The sequence below is a fragment of the Protopterus annectens genome, chromosome 4.part0, assembly GCF_019279795.1.
Source record: "Protopterus annectens isolate FY-2018-M chromosome 4.part0, PAN1.0, whole genome shotgun sequence".
NCBI classification, from domain to species: Eukaryota; Metazoa; Chordata; order Ceratodontiformes; family Protopteridae; genus Protopterus; species Protopterus annectens.
This window is the reverse complement of record NC_056733.1, coordinates 146,487,272-146,508,000: the sequence shown is the minus strand read 5'-3', so window position 1 is coordinate 146,508,000 and position 20,729 is coordinate 146,487,272. Positions and strand designations below refer to the sequence as shown.

At 39.5% G+C, this 20,729-nt stretch overlaps 1 long non-coding RNA gene across 1 annotated transcript in view; it reads right to left on the bottom strand.

Moving 5' to 3' along the window:
- Positions 1-4,457: 4,457 nt before the first annotated feature.
- Positions 4,458-20,729, bottom strand: part of LOC122799223 — a 191,078-nt gene continuing 174,806 nt past the window's right edge. Inside the window, exon 2 of the long non-coding RNA XR_006364444.1 lies at positions 4,458-5,809. This is a non-coding gene — a long non-coding RNA (uncharacterized LOC122799223). The remainder of the gene's footprint in view (positions 5,810-20,729) is intronic.

Genomic DNA, 20,729 nt, shown 5'->3' with positions numbered 1-20,729 from the left:
ATTTTCGCTCTTTAGAGCATTCGACATTTTAATTATTCGTCATTCTAATATAGACCCTAACTGCACTGACTCAGACGTACCTAATAGGACCAAAACAAGCTCCTCAAGGAAGAGCCAACCTGCCTGGTAGACAATTGCCATTAACAGGCTTTACAATAAGAGGAAGAAATTGCTATCTAAGAGTAAGCGTGAGCAAGCCCTAAACTGGGAACACTCCCTCGTCAGTTTAAACAAGCGAATAAGACTTCTTGTGAAATTCTCAAAAGCAAACTATGAATCCAAATTAACTTCCTCAACTAAAGACAACCATAAGCCATTCTTTTGTTACATCAGTAACCTAAAAGGAAAGGCCCAGATGTGTGCCAAACTGGTAGTTAATGATACCATATACTGAGCCTGTGGACATAGCTAACCTTTTGGCCAACAGGTTCTTTGAAAACTTCACTCCCCTATCCCCACCACACGTACCCCATGAGATCCCTGCCACCTGTCCTCTACCTTGTATCTCTAATTAACAGGTAGTTAACACCCTCTCTAAGGCCAGGAACACAGTATCTATGGGACCTGATAACATCCCAGGCTGTGTCCTATATGGGCTCCAACAAGAATTAGCAATACCATTGGGTACTCTCTTCAATCATAGTCTAAGCACTGGCTTTGTCCCAGCTGACTGGAAAATGTCCACCATTATTCCCTTGCACAACGGTGGTGCTTCCAATGACCCTGAGAATTATAGACCTATTAGCCTGACTAGACTTATCTGCAAGGCCATGGAGTGAATCATCATGGACCTTATCAATAAAGATATAGGTAATCTTGAAACACTTGACCCTACTCAGTTTGGATTTGCCAAAGGAAGAGCATGATTGTTAAACCTGGTGGACTACTTCGAGATAGTCACCAATGCCCTGGACAAGGGGAAATCTGTGCATACAGCCCACATAGACTTAACCAAGGCATTTGACACTATCCCCCACTCAGGCATCATTGACAAACTCACCCCAGTTAGGTATAAACCCTTATATCATTAGATGGGTCGCTAACAGGCTCACTGATAGAACCCATATAGTCAAAATAGGGGACTCCACCTTCAATAGCAGATGTGTAACCAGTGGTGTTCCATAGGGATCACTACGGTTTGGAATCTATTTCTCTGAAGTGCAAGCAAAATCTAAAGGTCTGTGGCTGACAAAGTTTGCTGATGACTGCAAACTAGGAGTAGTCATATAATCCCCAAATGATGTCAACATCCTACAAGAGGGTCTTACACAAACAAATGATTGGTGCCAAAGTCTTGGCTTTAAACTCAATGCAAAAAAATGTATTATCATCCCTTTCAGTAAGAGCAATGTTTCTGCTAACTACTACATCAATAGCAACATCTTACGTATGCACTCAGTGGTGAGAGACCTTGGCACACAGGTTGACAGCAACCTCACCTTTGACCACCATGTATCCACAGTGATAAGAAGGGCATTCTATATTGCTCATCTCATAAATAAGGACATTGCCTCCAGAAAAAAAAAAAGTTATAACCTCCCTGTACTCTTCCCTCATCAGGCCAATAATTGAGTACAATGCCCCTTTTGGTATGTATCTTTCCAAGCATCTGCAGCAATTGGAGAGACCACAAAGGTTCCACACAAGGAAAATTCTAGGTCTTCAGCATCTGTCCTATGTGGATCATCTGAAATCACTGTCACTTTATTCTGTTTCATACAGACTACTCAGAGGTGATCACTGCCTTGCATACAAGGCAATCTCTGACCCTGCTTTATTGGAAATGCTGCATCTCTGTAAGGTAAATGGTTCACGAGTTTTTCGCTCTAAAGTCCTTAACCTGGTATGTGACATTAATAGAACCTGCTGGAGGGACAGATTTGTCTTCCAGAGGTTACCACACCTTTGGAACAGACTCCCACTTCATGTCAAACACAACACCTCATTGGCCCTCTTTAAATGCAATCTGGATGACTGGATGGGTAACCGTAAATTCACCCTATAGAACCTGTGTCCCTCTTGGGCAGGGGCAATAGGTGCTGATCATGGAAATAAGGGTAGAACTTGACTAGGCTTGTAAGAGCCCTAGAGCCATTAGCCTAGTAACTTCCTATGATTCTATGAATTCCAGGGTACATCTGGCCACATTTTCTACTTTGTCAAATACGTTTGGCTACTGCTTTTTGTGGAATGTCAAGGTGCTTATTCTTATAACCAAAAAAATAACTGAAATGTGCTGAGAGAGTTGCATACCATAGTTCTACTAGAAATACTGAAACTCTAAATAAGTACATGTTAGTGGCTTTATTCTGAGTTTTTAAAAATCACTGCTTGGTTTTGACACAGAAAGAGAACAAGCATTATAAGTAAAAAAGAAAATAACCTCACAAAATGCAGATAGAATTAACTTTCAGCGAGTAATTCAGCAGAAATATTTAGATGAATTAGGAAGTTCTGTCTGTTACTTATTATAGCAAACATACAAACACCATTTACATATAATTGGTAATTATTGTGCTCACAGTCAAAATTTACATATGTCTCTGTCTTTCTACCATATTATCTATATATATATATATATATATATATATATATATATATATATATATATATATACATACACACATTCAAGCACAACAAGGATTAATGCCACTTTGACCAGTATGACTCAAACCGTGTAGAGCAGTGGCAAACATATGTTATATGATTTCATAGTCAGATAATTTTAAAAGCATCTGATGTTTATCCTGGTGCTAGCACATTAGTACAGAAATACACATTGATGCCTTGCAGTACTTCTGCTGTTCTGTTCCCATTTATGGTGGGTGGGTTCGGTACAGAGACTGTCTGTTATCCATGTGTGTCTTCACTGGGATCTGCATGTTTCTTCTACATCCCAAATGCATGCAGGTAGATAAATAGGTAATTACTCTAATTGCCCATAGTTGTGTATTTGTGTGTACATGCATCTTGAGATGGATTGGCATCCCATCCAGGACTGTTTCTCTACTTAAAGCCCAGTGAATGTCGGTATATGCTCTGGCTTTTCTAATGACAATGAATGAATGAATGTTTGTCTTGTCAACAAATCAGAGCTTGTCCAGGGTTGAGCCTTATTAAGGGGTATGTCATGTGCACCTGAGCTTAATTCCTTTGGTCTCACTATACCATGTAAGCATAAACCTCATCAAATCAGTTAACCAGATCAAAGAGTCTTTAATTTCTGTAAGGAGTCATTTAAAAATCATATATACTAGACAATGGAACATAATTCTCTTACAGCCATGGTAGGTTAATAGTTATAAATTTGTCACCAGAGAATCAGTCCAGGTGCACCATTAAAACAGAAAGTGATGATGTTTACCTAGAACTAACAGGCATTTGTACCTGGTGATGCTTTCCGGACTTTTTTTATTCCCATAGGATCTAGCTTGATGGTTCCTTTTCTTGCACCCATTAATTCCATGGAGGTGAGAACCAAACATTGCTGGCCAAGGCAAGACTCCTCCAGCCCATTCATTCCTACCCAAGAAGCCCAGTTCTTCTAATAGTGATAATTAGATGATACAAAGCATTAGTGCTTTTTGATTCTGCAGCAGAACCTACCTTTCTCCGGTGGAGCACTCCCCATCCCCTTGGCAGCTTTCCAAGCTCTGCTAGCTGGATGCACTTGACTGGTTTATGTAAAAATGTATTTGTCAAACTTCATACCTGTTGCTGGTGTAGTAGATACTGATTATCACAGAACTCCTCAGTCATTATTTATCACCACAGTTGCATGAATTAAATATACAGGTTCTCAGCATAAGCCTTGAGCCAGGGAAAGCATCAATCTACTACTTCACAGCCTGCATCTCTTTCAATGTCTGAGAGTTGCTTTACTGTAAAACTGGGCAGATGTGGACGACCTGAGCTGTGCTTCTCTTACTTCGTTATAGTGATAGACACATCTGTCATATGGGTGTGATCAGAAACACTATTGTCACTTTCAGTATTAAAGAGAAACTTGGCTCAAAAGATGATGGTATTTTCACCTTTATATATGAGTTTTTAATAGTGAGATGTCATTCTCAGCATTTAATGAATAGCAACACATTATATGTTTTCATAATAGTGTAAGTTTTAGCACCAACATGATAACCTGTTGTTTTGTTTGATTTTTGTTTTTTTTTTTGGGGGGGGGGCTTAACAGGCTGAAATTTGTGGTCTCTGCAACTAATAAAGATATTTTAGCACATTCTGCTTTCTTGTCTAAGGGGTACAAATATGCAAAATATCATAGCTACTCTGTGAGGTCCCTTAGCAAAGGTACTGCTGCTCTGTGCTAATATGTTTACAGCTAAACTTCAGTACATGTTTCTAGGCTGCCCAGAGATCTCACTTATGCAGCAGACATTGAAGGTGAAGTACAGATGAACACTAACTGATATCCTTTCCACAATCTCTTCTCAATAATGTAAATATTTAAAGCATTTTGCATCTGCATTTATTCACATGAAGGCTTCTTTTATAAATGCCTATAACAGATTCATATTAAACATTCATGATTAAAACATATGACAGATAATTTATCTGCATTTGATAAACAGCAGCAGATGAATGAATCAGACCTGAAATATACAATGTATATGTAGAATGTCTTCTCCTAAGATCATAATATAGGTAGGTTAGAAAGTTTTAGCTGTGTATAGTATAATTGCTTTCAGTTCTTTTTCCATAATATCATTTGCAGAATGGGAGGAGAAGGAGACAAAGTATTAAATGACACTTTATGTCCTGATAGTTTGCATGTCCCTCCATGGATAAATGTGCTAATACAATAATCAATTGTTTAGCTGCTTACTTATGGCTACACAGACACTTAACTATTAAACAGTGAGTGGAGCACTGTTTTATAAACTTGATGCAAGGAATTGTCCATGAAATATAACTATGAGGACATGCCCAAAAAATGCACAAAGTTTCACTGCAACCTCTGACATTTTCTCATACTCATTAACTTAATTGAGGCCATACTCATTTAGTTATGTAATTAGTGAAATGGGCTTCAGACTACTTCATATCAATAATCAGTAATCTCTACATACACAGTACTTGCTGTCCATAATCTTTTTAAGACGTATTAAATATGCCTCACCCTCACCCGCATTTAATACGTTTTTAGTGAAATTTGCTTTCTGGACCCTCACTGAGAAGTATACTGTTTTCCAGAAATATGACTGATAAATTCTTATTCGTGATTATATAATCTGATTGTTAACAAAACATCCATGAATGAAGAGAAATGCTAACTACTGTTATCAGTTCTTTGAAGCATTCCTTCTTAATGACTGCTTTTTCAGGTTAGATGTTGCACTGTGCCTGCTGTTTGCAGTAAATAACATTTTACAAGTGGAAGAAAGAAGGTTTGTGAATAGTAAAAAGCCTCGACACAGTCTTCTTTTTTCTTTTTTCCCATGTAATGGGAATCCAGACTAATCCAATTATCAGAAGCATTAGCCCAGTAGAGAAACAGACAGGTCCGAATACTTTACAGAACATTTGGAAGAACCCTAAGGAGTATACCAGGATTAATATGAGTGAAAAGAGGAATATAGCTCCCCCAACAGACATGAGTATGATGGACTTGTAGTACACATCCCACACACTTCTGGTGTCTGACGTCCAGATGGATATGCTTCTGCAGCTGCTGTATATAGTACTCCCTTTTCGACTAGTTAAAAGATCTTTGGATTCAGAGCGGGAGTGGTCACCAAGGGCAATGTTTTCTGTACTGATTTCCATTGTCAGTCTTCTTAGAGATTAGCATCTGCAGAAAAGAAACAAACATTCAAGGAGATTACTTTTAGAAAATGAACTTTATTTATGATCTTTTAAATTATTAACACAGATGTTCATGAATCAGCTGATTTTTATTGTTGTTCTAGAACAAATTATTTGATTCTTTTACTTCAGTGTTTTCTACAGCAAATTTTTGATGTTAAGCCCAAAATTACATAGGTTCATAGGTAAGTACTAGGATATCTGCCCGAGGGCATCTATAAGCCTCGCCAGAATGTGTTGGCTTTCGCCGCCCCCTTAGATTAGTTCCCTGTGCCTCTGTCCAGCAGAGCCATTAATTCCCTGTACCTCTATCCAGCAGAGCCACTGCAGTGATCCCCGAGGTAAATTTTCTGTTTCCCATCCACTCGTCAAGGTTTCTCTTGAAGAGTGTTAGTGAGGGGCTCTGCCTATTGTAGATTGGAATCCTGTTCCAATGCATGGGGAGTCTCTGGGACAGGAATCTATCCCTCCAGCACGTCCTATTTATCGTTGTGATGAGGTTTAGATCCCTAGAGCGTGTGGCTCTGGGTGATTTTTTTTTTTTTTTTTTAGGTGGAGCATGTCCATCAATTCTGGGTTGGACATGGCCTTGTATATCAGGCAGAGATCACCTCTGAGTAAGCGGTGTGCAACTGAATACAGCTGGAGTTTCTTCAGTCGGGCTGCATAGGGCATCTATTTGAGGCCAGTAATCCTCTTGATGAGGTACTTCTGTGGTCTTTCCAGCTTTTGCAGGTGTCTTGTAAGGTACATCCCAAATGGGGCATTGTACTCTATGATGGGTCTGATGAGTCATGAGTAGAGGGGCACAATAACCTTTTTTGTTCTAGATGCAAACCTTTTTGTGATTAGGTGGGCCACATAGAAGGATTTTCTAACCACCTTGGCAATATGATTATCAAAGGAGACATTACCATCTAATTGGGTCCCCAGATCCCTTATTACATTTTCTGTATTTAGGGGACTATCACGTATGTGGTAGGTCATGGGTACTTTGTTTTTTCCAAAGGGGATGACTATGCACTTTTTGGCATTTAGCTTGAGGCCATGATTTTGACACCAGGTATCAGTATCAGTGAGACCCTTCTGGAGGATGTCTGTATCAGCCGGAGAATCAGTTATGGCCCCCAGTTTGTAGTTGTCTGCAAATTTGGTCAGCCATAGTCCTTCTGTGCTTGTCTGTACCTCTGAGAAGTATATACTGAACAGGAGGGGTCCCAGGACTGAGCCCTGGGGACGTCACTTGTAACCGGTTTAGAATCGGACCTAGAGCCTGTAACTCTCACCATGTGGATTCTATCCGTGAGCCAAATGGCAACCCATCTCATGACATAGGGGTTTATGTTCAGGCTGGTGAGCTTGTCTATAATACCAGAATGGGGAATGATGTTGAAAGCTTTTGCAAGCTCTAGGTAGGCTGTGTGGACCTCCTTTCCCTCGTCTAAAGCCTTGGTAACTGTCTCAAAGAAGTCCACCAGATTTAGGAGGCATGATCTGCCCTTAAAGCCAAACTGGGTAGGGTCCAATGTTTGGAGGTTCCCAATGTCTCTGTTAATGAGTTCCATGATGATGTGCTCCATAGCCTTGCAGACCAGGCTAGTCAGGCTTATAGGGCGATAGTTCCCGGGGTCCATTGTGGCTCCACCTTTGTGAAGTGGGATAACTGTTGCTGTGCACCACTCTATGGGTACATAGCCTGTAGAGAGGCTGAGTTTGAACAGTGTGTTTAGGTGAGGGATTAGTTCATTTTGGAGCTCATGTAAGACACAGCCTGGGACACCGTCTGGTCCCATTGAAGCTATGTTTTTGGCTTTGGATAGGGCTATTTTAACCTGTGTGTCAGTGATTGCCAGGGCTCTACATTCTTCTGGTATGGTTATGGGCCCTTTAGGGGGTGAGAGGAGGGGTGAAGTTTGCACTAAACCTGTCTGCCAGAATGTTGGCAATATCAGTCGGTTCAGTGTATTTTGTGCCATTCTGCACTAACTCGGAGCAGATCTGAGAGTTTCCACTTAGGTTCTTGACATAGCTAAGGAACGCTTTGTGGTTATCTTTGGAGTCCTTGGCAATTTTTTCTTTCAAAGCTAGCCTTGGATGATTTTCTGATGGATCGGAGTTTCTTGTTGATACTGATCAGGGATGTCTTTCCTTCTTGGGATTTTACTCTTTTCTGTACTAGTTTCCTCCTTCTATTGTATAGCTTATTTATGGCAGGGGTCCACCAGACTGGTTTCCTTTTCTTGGAGGAGTGAGTCTTGGTTTTGCTTGGGATAGCACGATCCATGCATTCTTGCAGGTGCTATAGATTGCCTTTGTAAGGGATTCAGCAGCTTGGACAGCGTTGTCCTTTAGTATGGGGGCTGTGAACCTTTCCACCTCAGTCTTAAGTAATGTGAAGTTTGCTTTTGAAAAGTTTTTCACGGTGGTTTCCTTGATTGGAGGTGGGGGCGGAATGTGAATATCCAGAGTGATTTGTCTAAGGTCTGATCTAACCAGCGAGTGGTTGACCTCTGGTGTAGAACACCGGTTGCCCATGTTGGTGATGACCAGGTCCAATATGTTGTCACCTCTGGTGGGGGTGTTGACCAGTTGATCCAGGGTGTTCAAGTTTATAAATTCTAGGAAGCATTGGGCAAGGGAGTTAGTACTTGAGTAGTTCTCCCAGTTAATGTTTGGGTAATTGAAATCACCCAATATTAGGGTGTTTGAAAACTGGGCCAAGTCTATGGACTAGAGGGAGGAAGCCCTGACTACAGTGCAGATGATCCAAGTTCGATTAGTAGTTTGAGTTCCAGTAGGAATTGGCTAGGGAGGTTAGGAATGAGTAGTTAATGTCAGCTTGACCATCCTGTGGGGAGGGAGGTGGCATGGGTGACACTTAGTGGGAGCACTAGGTGTTTATTGTGTCACAGTGTGCTAAAGCACTAAAAGGTCAAGGGGAACATGGCATGTGAAGGCATGCTTCCCCTTAGGTGGCAGTAACCATGGGCTCGGAAAAGCTACTGAGGTTGGAGAGAAGTGCTCCCAAGGGAGAAGGGGAGACCACCACCACCCCCACTCTTCCAGGACCAGCAAGTTGTTTTCCTTTCCCTACCACCTAACTCTCATCAGGAAGCAGGGGGCTGACAGGGATTCGTGGGTAGATTCAAGTGAATCAGACTTTTGGCCAACATCCTAGCTATGCTGGAATGGTGGTAAAGGGCACTACAGTTTGCACTTTGCTGAAGTGATTGATAATAGATAGCTGCTATTGACAATATATTCACAAAGCAATACTACATCAGTATTTCTGCTTTGCATTTGTTTTTCTTCAAAGCATATCTTGTGCAATGGGGTAGGAAGCATCATCTGTGTACATATCACTCTTGTTTTTTGGGTGCTTATTCTGGTAGGTTGTTTCTTGCTTCCTACCCAGCATTACATCCTGCCCTAAAAAAGGTCTACTTTAATAAGGACAGGCCTTGAAAGATTTTAAAGTCTTTTCTTTGGAAGGAAATGAAGAAATAACAAGTTGTACATTATCACCTGGGGACTCGGTGTCTAAATCCCTCTAGATGAATATTTATTTCTCTATTTTTATTGTTTTCATTTATACCGTACAGATTAATTTTGTTAAATTATCACATTATTGTTCAAACTTTTCATACATTTGTTTATGCTTTTATGTTGCTGGAGCTTTTTTCCTTAGGACTCAGCTGAAAAGGGGTTACTGTATATGCCCAGTCAGACTATTCCAGAAAACGAATGCTGGTTTACTGCAGAGTTAGTTGTTACATCAAACCTCTGTAATAGTCTATGCAGGTGAGACTTTTTTGTAAATTGGTTAGGATTGTTGAAGCATATAGTTGGCTAGGCAGTCTGTTAGGAATGATTTTGTTAGGTATGATGGGATTCCAAGTTTTAATTTTTGATATGACTTTAGATTTTCATGGATGGTGACATCTAGAAGTGTGGTATGGGATACCTGTTTATCAGTGTATTACTTAGTGATGTAATTTTTAATTTTTTACTTTGTATTTAGACAGACTGAATGACAAATATAGTTGTTTTTTTGTGTGGGGATTTAATAGTAGATGAAATTATGTGATCCATGTCTCTGTTTTTGATAGGATTCATTGTGTGACAGATTGCATTCTTTTGGATGTTCTTACTGAGAGCCATGCTTCAGCAAGTTCAGTTCCTAGCACATTGGTTTAGCTTTATTGCTCGAGTGACTTTTATTGCCTGACGATTTTTAACTGAGCTCTGCTTTGCTGACCTACTCAAAGACAAACAAAGATTACTGTTACAAGGTGACAATTCTTTTTCCAACTGATCAAAACTTTACAGTGGTGCATCACTAAGCATACTCTTACCTTGGCGAATATCTTTCCTCATCTCTTAATCCCCTCTCTAGCCAGTCTGGCCACACTTGGTATTATGAATCTGGAGGCCTTGCTCACAGCATTGTGCACTTGGTAAGCAACACGTGTACACAAACACAGCACAAATCATCCCTACTGTGTTTACTTATGTCATGATAGTTAAGAAATTGCTGCCGAACTTAGTAGAGCTAAGAAAGCATAGCCACCAGACATACGTCTGCATCATCAGCATGCACAACAACAGCCTCTACACATACTTTAGTGAGTCACAATGGTGCATACCACAAGCACTTAAGATGTACAACTGATACATCCACTTTAGAAAAATGGCTTGGTGGTGACTCCATTGTGAACACCAAATACATCCCTCATAAGACTGGATAAGAACTGGGCTACAGTTTTCTGTCTTTCTAGAGCCAGGATCTAGGATATTGTGAAGGTTCTTAGATCCGTCCATCATGTCAAATAGAAGTACAACCTGGTGGTGGTCCATGTGGGGGTGGATAACCTAAGATACTACTCCCAAAGAAAAATGCAACAGTATTTAACTGACCTTTCTAAATATGCGTTAGAGACAGGAAAGATACTGCTTTTCAGTGACATTGTGCTGTCACCTAGAATGATGACATAATTCAAGGACAAGATAACTGGCTTTAATAATTGGCTTAGAGGATGGTGTGATTCTAGGGGGATCCATCATGTGCCTGCTTGGGGCAAGATGGCTAACAGATTCCCGCTTTACAGAGGGTGGTTTGCATCTTTTTTACTAGGGCTTTTACATTTCTTTCTAAAGCATTTGTTGTCACCCATAATGCCCTTTGCTTAGGCAGACTCCATGTGCTTGACATTTCCACCTACCAAATTCCCAGTTAGAATATATTAAGGCAGCTATATTCAATGCCAGCAATCTTAATGAAAAAGATATTCATACTTAAAGCCCTCTGACAACTTGAACATATACATATTTGTGTAGAAACAGACATGTGGCTTTAGTGCAATAAAAGCAACATCTCTATTCCTGGGTTTTGTGTGGCCCTAAATTTGAAAATTTGGAAACCAAAGCCACCATAGAAAAGATCAACTGACACTTCATACTTCCATCTCCCTCCCAGACCATGATACTGTAACACCATAACCAGTGTGTCTATAACCCCAAATACTTTGATTCTAGATGTCTTCAATTTTCCTGCAATAAACTGTCACACTTATACTTCAAATGGAAAACATGCCCAATGCTTCCTTGACTATATAAATGCAAATTATGTAGAATGGATGGTAAACATCCTCCTAGGGGACACGGTGTCCTGCATCTTGTTATTGCTAACATATTTCCTCCCTTGTACACCATAGGTATCATCATGCATTGTCAAACCAAACCATTAATGGGTGATGATGTCAAATAAATAGCTGCTGATATCCTAGCTGAAAATTTTAATGTAAACTACATATTACTCACTGTCCCCACAAGTGCCCCCTATGATTCTTCAGTTCCTTATTCGCTCTCAGCCTGGAGATCAGCCATTGTTCTACCCCTTATGTAGGAATCGTCAAACCACCATTCCTGGTAATTATAGACCCATTAGTCTTATCAGCCTTGTTTGTAAATCCATGACATGTATCATTTCTGACCTCATATGCACTCATTTGAATTTTCAAGAAAAGTTGGCGTTATTCTCCCAACCCTCCAGTCTTCTGTCCTAGCCTATTGTAGTAAACTGCCACAACTCCACATTACCTGATAGGGAACCTCCTATTTACTTTTCCAGCCTTAATATAAGCCAAATAAATCAAAAATAATAGTGTGCAGCAGAGCAGTCTGCTAATTAGAGGTGGATGTCAGCAGCTTGTCACTATTTAGTAATAAATATCTTATTATTAATGAATAAATAAATGATCAGTCATAAGTTTTTCTAGAAGTGAAAAATAAAAAAAAAATACTTTATATAAGAATGAATTACCTAGTTCAGCTAACAGTTAAATATCCAGTGAAATATAAACTTGTTCAGAGAAAATAGAAAATAGTTACGCTAAATAAATAGGTTACAAGAAAGAAAAACATTAGCCTACAGCTACATTTTCTCCTAGCTATATCTTGACTAAAATAATTCCTGTGGTTCAGGGTTTGATTCTCTCAGCCTTCATTTTCCAACTTTGTGACCTTCAACAAGTCCTTTAGTCAGACAGTGCTTAAAAGCAACTGGGAATTTGGACTAGGCTCCTTAATGGTTTCCTGGATTACATGCCTATTAATTTAGTTACTAATTTATTATTGCTAGTATAATAAGCCCTAACCCAGTCTTGCCAAATTTCCAGGAGACTGCACAGGCAGAGACTTAAGTGCAGAATACAAACTCACAAGTCTCTACATCATAAGCTCCAGAGTAGTTAATCCTTATTTTTCCTTACTGAGTTCATTGAGTTATTTTGCTTATGCCTTTCCAATACATAAATCAGAGATGCACTTCAGCAAAGTTTCACATTTACCTGCTAATGATTTTGCTCCTGCTTTTGGATAGTTATCTCCTTACAGAATTTTCTAATTGCATGTTTAAAGGTTTTAACTTTCTGGCATGTATGTCGTTATAGATCTTGTAATTTTAAGACAGAACAATTATGGTTTGTGTTTCATGTCTGCTGTACATTTCGGATCTTATGTATAATTGCAGTATTTCCTAGCAGGATGCAAGCACAAGCTTTGCTTGCAAACTTCGTATACATTTTTCTATATTGCATAGGAAAAAGTCTCATAGATTTTTATCCCACTGAAAAGCACATATTGCAGACTCAATCACATATTTTTAAGTTTAGTTGCAGCAGGCTTTATAAGACTAAATGTAGCTCACATATCTGTTACATTCTGACAAGGAAAACAGTAGAACATTTATTCTCAAACATCACAAAGGCTTCTCAAGGCTTGCTGCTGGGTTCTCTTCTAGTGGTATCTATTTCTCTGATCTAAATGCCAGTATCCTAGGCCACTGATTAACAAAAGTCACTGATGTTTATGATTTAAGTGCTGTTTATACAAACACCTGCTGATGTGAAGGTACTCCAAGTTGTGCCGACAGTGCAAACAACTGTCTTGCTCTTTTGAAATTAGTGCCTCTTTCCTTAGGCTGCTAAAGCTCAAGTGACCCCTTTTCATATCTAACTGTTTAGTGCACAGTGTAACTCTTAGGATAATAACCCATTTTTTCTATCTTACCTTTAAAATCTTTGCTATCTGGTTCAAGACGACCAATCACTGGAGAGACCATATTCTGGCTCTCAGTAATTATCTAGGGATTAATGTTTCTAGGGATTAATGCTTCTGTTTTGCTCCTGGTGAGAGAAGGAGCATAGTAACATCATTTTTCTGGAGACTGCTAATACCCAGAAAGCCTAATAACTGGTTTATAGGTGACCGCTCGGATTTTCTGCTACTGTTTTTCTCCTGGTCATAGAAGGAGCAGGGGGCATAGACTTATGACTGTCTCTGGGCAGTGAGTGTTTGTGTGGGATCTTCCATATTTGTCTAGTTGTTATTCAAGGCATCTATTAGGAAAAAGGCTTTAACAAGCCTACACACCCCTGCATAATCTGGGACAAGATTGTTGATCATCAAACAACCTGTGACTGGCTTCTCATCTTGGGATCAGTGCTACTGTTTTGCATCTGATGAGAGAAGAAGCAAAGTTGCATTGTATTCTAGCATTGTGAAGCTATGGTGAGATCAGCACTAATAGTTGCCAGTCCCCAGTATTCATCATTCTCAACAAAGCAATTTCTTTCTTTTCAGTAGGTACTGCTTCATTGGTTACTATTTAACCTAGATTCAGAGTATTTTGCTAAATATTTCATCCATAAATCGTCAGGATCAGTTGCCATATTACATATGCACTCAGGTCATTTGATGTCAGATACCAGTATGACTCAGTATGACTCAGTCATAGTCCATGTGTGAGTAAATGACCTGAGATGTAACTCCTTAGACTACATGAACAGTGACATACTGAAGTCTTGGAATGTGTGTCCCAGGCTGGTATGAGCCTAGCATTCAGCAGCGTTCTACATTCTCCAAGGATAATTCCACAATACAAACAGAAGATGATGGACTTTAACAATTGGCTTAGTTTCTGGTATCATTCTAAGGGAGTGCAATATTTGTCAGCATGGAAAGAGATGGTCAAAACACCAGCGATGGTCTGCACCTCTCCCCTCTAGGCTTTCAAATATTAGCTGAAACACTGTTCTCCCCCATAGGCAACACCAAACTGAAAATGTTTTGGACATAGCAAGGAGTCTAAACAAGAAACTCCACTCCCTACAAGCTCTCCTCACCCTAGAGAATGCTGACATCTGTGCAGTCTCTGAGAGATGGTTTAAAGCCTATGGAGAGCAGCACAGCAGTGCAAGACTATAATGTCTTCCACACATTTGGACCAGCTACCACAGAAGCAGGAATTAAAGATGGAGGTGTTTTGATGTGCTAAAAGAAAACATACATAAAGGCTGATCAAACAAGATGATGCACTTGAGTTTTTCCACTTTGAAATCACCAAAGGCAAAACCCCATACCACTTCCTTGTAAGAATATAGCCCCCCCTCCCCCATGGTCCAGGAAACCCATAACACATATTTAAGCTTACTGGAAATACTCACCATACAACCCAATACCATATTCATGGTTGGCTTTAATTACTCCAGTGTTAACTGGGCATCATACACAGCATGAAACATGCAAGCATAGAGAATCACAACATCAATAGGCTGTATAACAGAAGAATGAAAATCATAGCAAAAATTAGGAGGTTTAGCACCCAGCAGGATAAAAGCACTCTCCTCAAACATAATAAACAACCTGGAGAACAAATAAAGTCTATCAAAGCCAAATCCAGGTAAACTTGGCCTCCCAGGCCAAGGACAACCTCAAGGCATTCTTTAGCTATGTCTGCAACCTCAAAGGCAATACACAATTGTGTGCGTAACTCATTGTTAATGGAGGCAGCTATACTGAGCCAGAAGATATAGCAAACCTACTGGCAGACAAATTCAACTCTTACTTTAAATCTCTATCCAATTCAGCCTCCCTTCAGGAAATACTATCAAATATAACTCTTCCTACTATCACTAGGGAAAAGGTCCTCAATGCTCTCTTTCCAAGGCAAAGAACACTCCATCGATGGACCATGACACTATCCCAGGCTGGCTTCTAAATAGCATGAAACATGACCTATCAGGCCATCTGGAATCCCTATTGAGCTGTAGCCTCCAAACAGGCTTCGTGCCTCATGAATGGAGAACAGCAACCATCACCCCTCTGGACAAAACCAGGCCATCTACAGACCCTGGAAACTACAGACCAATAAGTCTCACTAGCCTCATATGCAAAGCCTCAGTAAGGACACAAAAAACTTTTAGATACTGCACACAACCCAGTTTGGTTTAGTTAAGGGCAGGTCATGCCTACTCAACTTGACAGACTTTTTTTGAGAAGATCACCAAAGCAATTGATGAGAGTAAAATGGTCCCTACTGCCTTCCTTCACCTGGCAAAGTCATTTGACATAATATCCCCCTCCAGCACTGTTGACAATCTCAAGAGGTTTGGTATAAATTCTTATGTCACCCAGTGGATATTCAGCTGGCTCAGAAACAGAACCCAGGAAGTTAAAATTGGGGAATTCACCTCTGCAAAGAAGCCAGTCACCAAAGGAGTCCCTCAGGGATTTGTCCTTAATTTACTCCTTTTTTGGTATCTACTTCTCTGAAGTCAAGGCCAACATCAGGGGCCTCTGGCTGACCAAATTTGCAGATGATTACAAATTAAGATCAGTCGTAGAATCCCTCACAGACATTAATGTTCCCCAAGAATGGTTGTCACAGACAAATAATTTGTGTCAAACTAAATACCAAGAAATACATAATAATATCCTTTAGGTATTCATCAACCACTAGTAACTATCATATTGACAACACACTCCTAAGAAATGACCCAGTAGTCATCGATTTGGAGACATACATAGACAGTAATCTAGACTTTGGCCATTATGTGTCTCTGGTAGTGAGGAAGGCATTCTATATTTGTGCAACTTATAAACAAAGGTATGGCATCTAGGTCCCAGGAGGTCACTGTTTCACTATATACAGCATTTATCAGAACTATCATTGAGTACAATGCTCCATTTGGTATGTACCTAACCAGATCTATCCACAATTGAAATGTCTTCAGAGGCTGCTTACTAAAAGAATACAGGGTGTAAGTAACATGTTCTGCACAGACCAACTCAAAGTCTTGTCTCTGTATTCTGTCTCATACAGGCTGTTGAGGAGAGAGCTATGCCTGGAATATAAAACATCATCAGACCCCCCCCCCCGATGGACCTCCTGCATATCTACAAAGCAAACAGCATTAGAATTACATGTTCTAAAGAATTAAACCTTTCCTGTGATATAACTAGGACAGGATTTAGAGACATGCATGTGTCCCAGAGACTACCACTTCTCTGGAACAGGTTTCCCATCCATGTGAAGCAGAGTTCCTCCCTAACCCAATTCAGGTTACACTTGAACAGTTGGATGGGGAACAGGAAATTTATCCCTGGTTTGGCACCTATGCCTCTAATAGGCACAGGCAACCTGTAAATGGTTCATCTCCCAGGATCCTGCTTGTAAATGTTTTATCTCCTAAGCCCTTATTTACACTTATTAAGGGCACCAGAACTTGTCGGAGATTTAGGGTTCATGGCCAGGCTTAAATGGTCCCCAGAACATGTTAGTCTAGTACACAGGTATGAACCTATGAACCGGTGCAAGGGCAAAAGCCTTAATTCAAATGACAAAAATATAGTACTACTTTGTCAAAAGAAATAATTCTTCATCATACTGCATAGATAACACATTTACATTTTTATCTGAAGAATGGGCCTCTGTTTATTTTATTTTCTCTTATTTGCTTTATATTTGGAAAGGTGTGGTATGCTGGGAAGAAGTAGACTGCTTTGATGACACACGGCATGGTCCATTTACAGCAGCTGATGACCCATAATTTTGCAGAGAAATGTAACTACAGACAAGAAAAAGTCATTTCACGGTCGATTATGCAGTGGTGTCTAGTGAAAGTGGAGCAGAAAGGTCAATAAAGGAAAAACTGTAACCCATGAATCTTGAATAAAATTAATTACCTTCACATTTAGTATATTTACTTCTATTCTTACCACTGAAATGTATTCCAAGAAAAGAAAATTAATCAAAATGCTGGGCAGTGGATTCATTAATATTCAGAATGGGATGGTTATAAAACAGTGCAGGTGACAACATTGTGCTCTATACTGTGGCATGAATAAACAGTAAGAGACAAACAAGTGGTGCAAGGACAATGGCCTCAAACCAAATGCCAAAAAATATAGCACAGTCCACTTTGGTTAAGGAAATCATTCTTCATCATACCACATAGGTGACACATTTCTAAGAATGACACTGTGATTCAAAATATAACCACCTTTCTGAATGGCTCCCCTATTTCATTATCATGTCTTCGCTGCAGTTAGAAAATCCAATTATTTTTGCCCAATTAATAACCATCCAGAAAAAATAAAGTATTACTTCTACTGTACTCATCTTTTGTCTGCTCCATTCTCTCTCTTGTCAAAATATCTCTACCCTGCAGGCAAGTTTAACTTAATGCATGATTAGCTGTTAATCAAGTGAGGCCATTTGAAGCATAAGTTATCTCAGTGGCAAGTGCTTACTCAATTTTTTGGACTTTCATTAAGGCTTGCATACTTGAGTAGAGAATGCATTATAGCATTTCCTGTTCAGCTTGCATTAGATCACAACTTATAAAACAATATTAAAATTATCAACTTAATCTTTTATCTTTTTAAGGAGTTCTGTGAGCTCCAAGTAACATTGAAATTATTTGATAAATAAAAAAAAATCTGACCCGCCAAGGAGATTCAAGTAAACCTATGAGTAGTTTTGAATAAAAATAACTTGGAAATTGTTAAAGTCATGTGGATAAAGCCATTGTGACTGTGTGGCACCTACAATAATGCATTGCAAAGTGATAGCTTGGCTATTAATTATGTTTTGCCATGGACATTAAGCTTTCTACCCTGCAGGCTCTGAACGTTTGGTATTAGCATGATTTCCTTTCATAGATAATACCTTCCTGTGTTGCATTTCTAACTTTGTATAAGCATTTGTGTCACACAAACTCGTTACCCATAATTTCTAAGATATTACATAATTCACTTTAAGTTGGCTTGCGCACTCTGTACCTGACTTGACTTTTCCTTGTTGCTGCTGTGTTTTGGTTGTTAATTTTTATACATTCTCTCTTCTCTAAATGTTCCTTCAGAGATGGTCCTGCACAAGTAAGTACAGCATAGTGGAGTGTCTTGGTGGTGATCTTTGCAAGATTATTATTATTATTATTATTATTATTATCATTAGCTGTATTTTTTCTCAGTATGATTATCTCTCTCTAGTCTTTCTTGCTACCTTACTATGCTATCTCATTACTTTTGCATCATCAGAAACAATTTCTGGAAATTGATTCCCTAGTTTGCATTCCCTTCTAAATCCTGACTCCCAACATTAGGTACCTCCCCTGTTTACAATCCCATTGTGTTGCTGGGGGTCTAGGCTGTAAATGTTCTGTAGTTTCATATACAATGTATTATCAGAAGAAATTGTTTGTTAACACTTGTTTACCATTAGCCAGACAACTGCCATCACACCAGTCATTGAGTACTGTGTCCCCTTCAGTATGTAATTGGCCAGGTATATGCAACAACTGGAATGTCCTCAGATATTCCTCACAAAGAGAGTACATGGTGTGGAAAACAAGTCCTATGCAGATTGCCTCAAATCTTGTCCTTATATTTAGCCTCCTGCTAGCAGCTGACAGGTGACCTATGTTTGGCCTACAAAGCATCCTCTAATACAACCCTAATGGACCTGATGCACATCCATAAAGTAAATAGCATCAGGGAATCCTGATTCAGGGACATAAACCTTGCCTGCAACATAAATAGGGCATGTTTGAGAGGCAGGTATGTGTCACAGAGGCATCCACTTCTCTGAAACAGGCTTCCCATCCATGTGAAGCAGAGTTCATCTTTGCATTTATTCAAGCAAAACTTGGATCAGTGGATGGGGTGCTATAAATAGGGTCTATATCACTTTAGTGAAAAACCTAATCATCGAATAACTATTTGTCGAACATGAATCTTCGAAAACTTCACACATCAATATCTTTCACTTCTTATTTTATTCCACGCCTTTTGCTTGGCTCCACATCAAAATGATGGGACTCACAATGCTGACATTTCGAAACAAAGCCCAAATCTACAGAAGAAGCATGAAAATTGAATAGCACTCTTCTCCTTGAAACCTGCTTTTTGCAGGGAGCAAGTCTCCCTGCACTCACTGGTGTGTGAGGGGGGGGCAAGACCCTAAAATCCTGGACTTGTATATACCAACTCTGAGATCGACATTCTTTAGAGAAAAGGTAGCAGGAACTGGCAATCTTGGATGTAGTATATGTAAATCTAGATTTCAATCACTCAGTCTCCACATTCCAAGACTTGGCATTGCAAAACTAAGCATGTACATGGTTGCCCCTTGTAGTCGTATTCCAGATGATTTTTGATTTATAGATGAACTATTGCCCCATGTTACCCTTTCACATGTTATCTAGCTCCTTAGGAATGTTAAATGTATGCTGCTAAAAGAGCCACACAGCATTCCTTTTTTACGTATAAAATATCAGTAATTTTATAAATCTTTTGTGTCTAGCTTTATACTATTCAGGGTCAGAGCAGAAATGAAGTTATGCCTCTCAACTTCTTTGCTCCAGATTTCTGGACAAAGCCAAAAATAATGGGTATGGGCAGATAAAGACTCAAAATCAGGGTCAAATTTTAACTATTTCACAAGTTAACTTAAAAAGATAAAAGAACAATAGGTTTTGCATCAAAATGAACAATCAGAAGAATACAACTCTAATGTATGGCAGGAAAATCAACCATTTGATGAGGGACAGGACAGAAATATGAGGCAAAGTTGAGAGGTATGAATGAAACGTGTGTGGCTAGCAGTCTGTATAAGGCAAAAAGAAAAGAAAAAACTTCCTGCACAGGATGCCAGTACATCACAGGATCCAAACATATGTGTACACACACACACACACACACACACACACACACACACACACACACACACACACACACACACACACACACATATGTTTGGGAACTGGAACAAGATAGGGACCCTGGCAAAAACTCATGTGGACACACTAAGGCCATGCAAACTATCTAGAGAATGTAGCCAAGCCAATAATCATAGTGGAGAACAAAGTGCTATGTGGTAGCACCCTTAACCTGTGCACTGTGCCACCCTTAAAGCTCGTACTTTTGCACTCTTACTTTACCTATAGCCGTATAGCTTAAACAGGTTTATGTAGTGTATACAAAACTGTATTGAACTGAATATGTTATTTAATGGTATTAGTAGATTAGTAGATTATCCCTCTAACATAGTTCATCCCTCTATC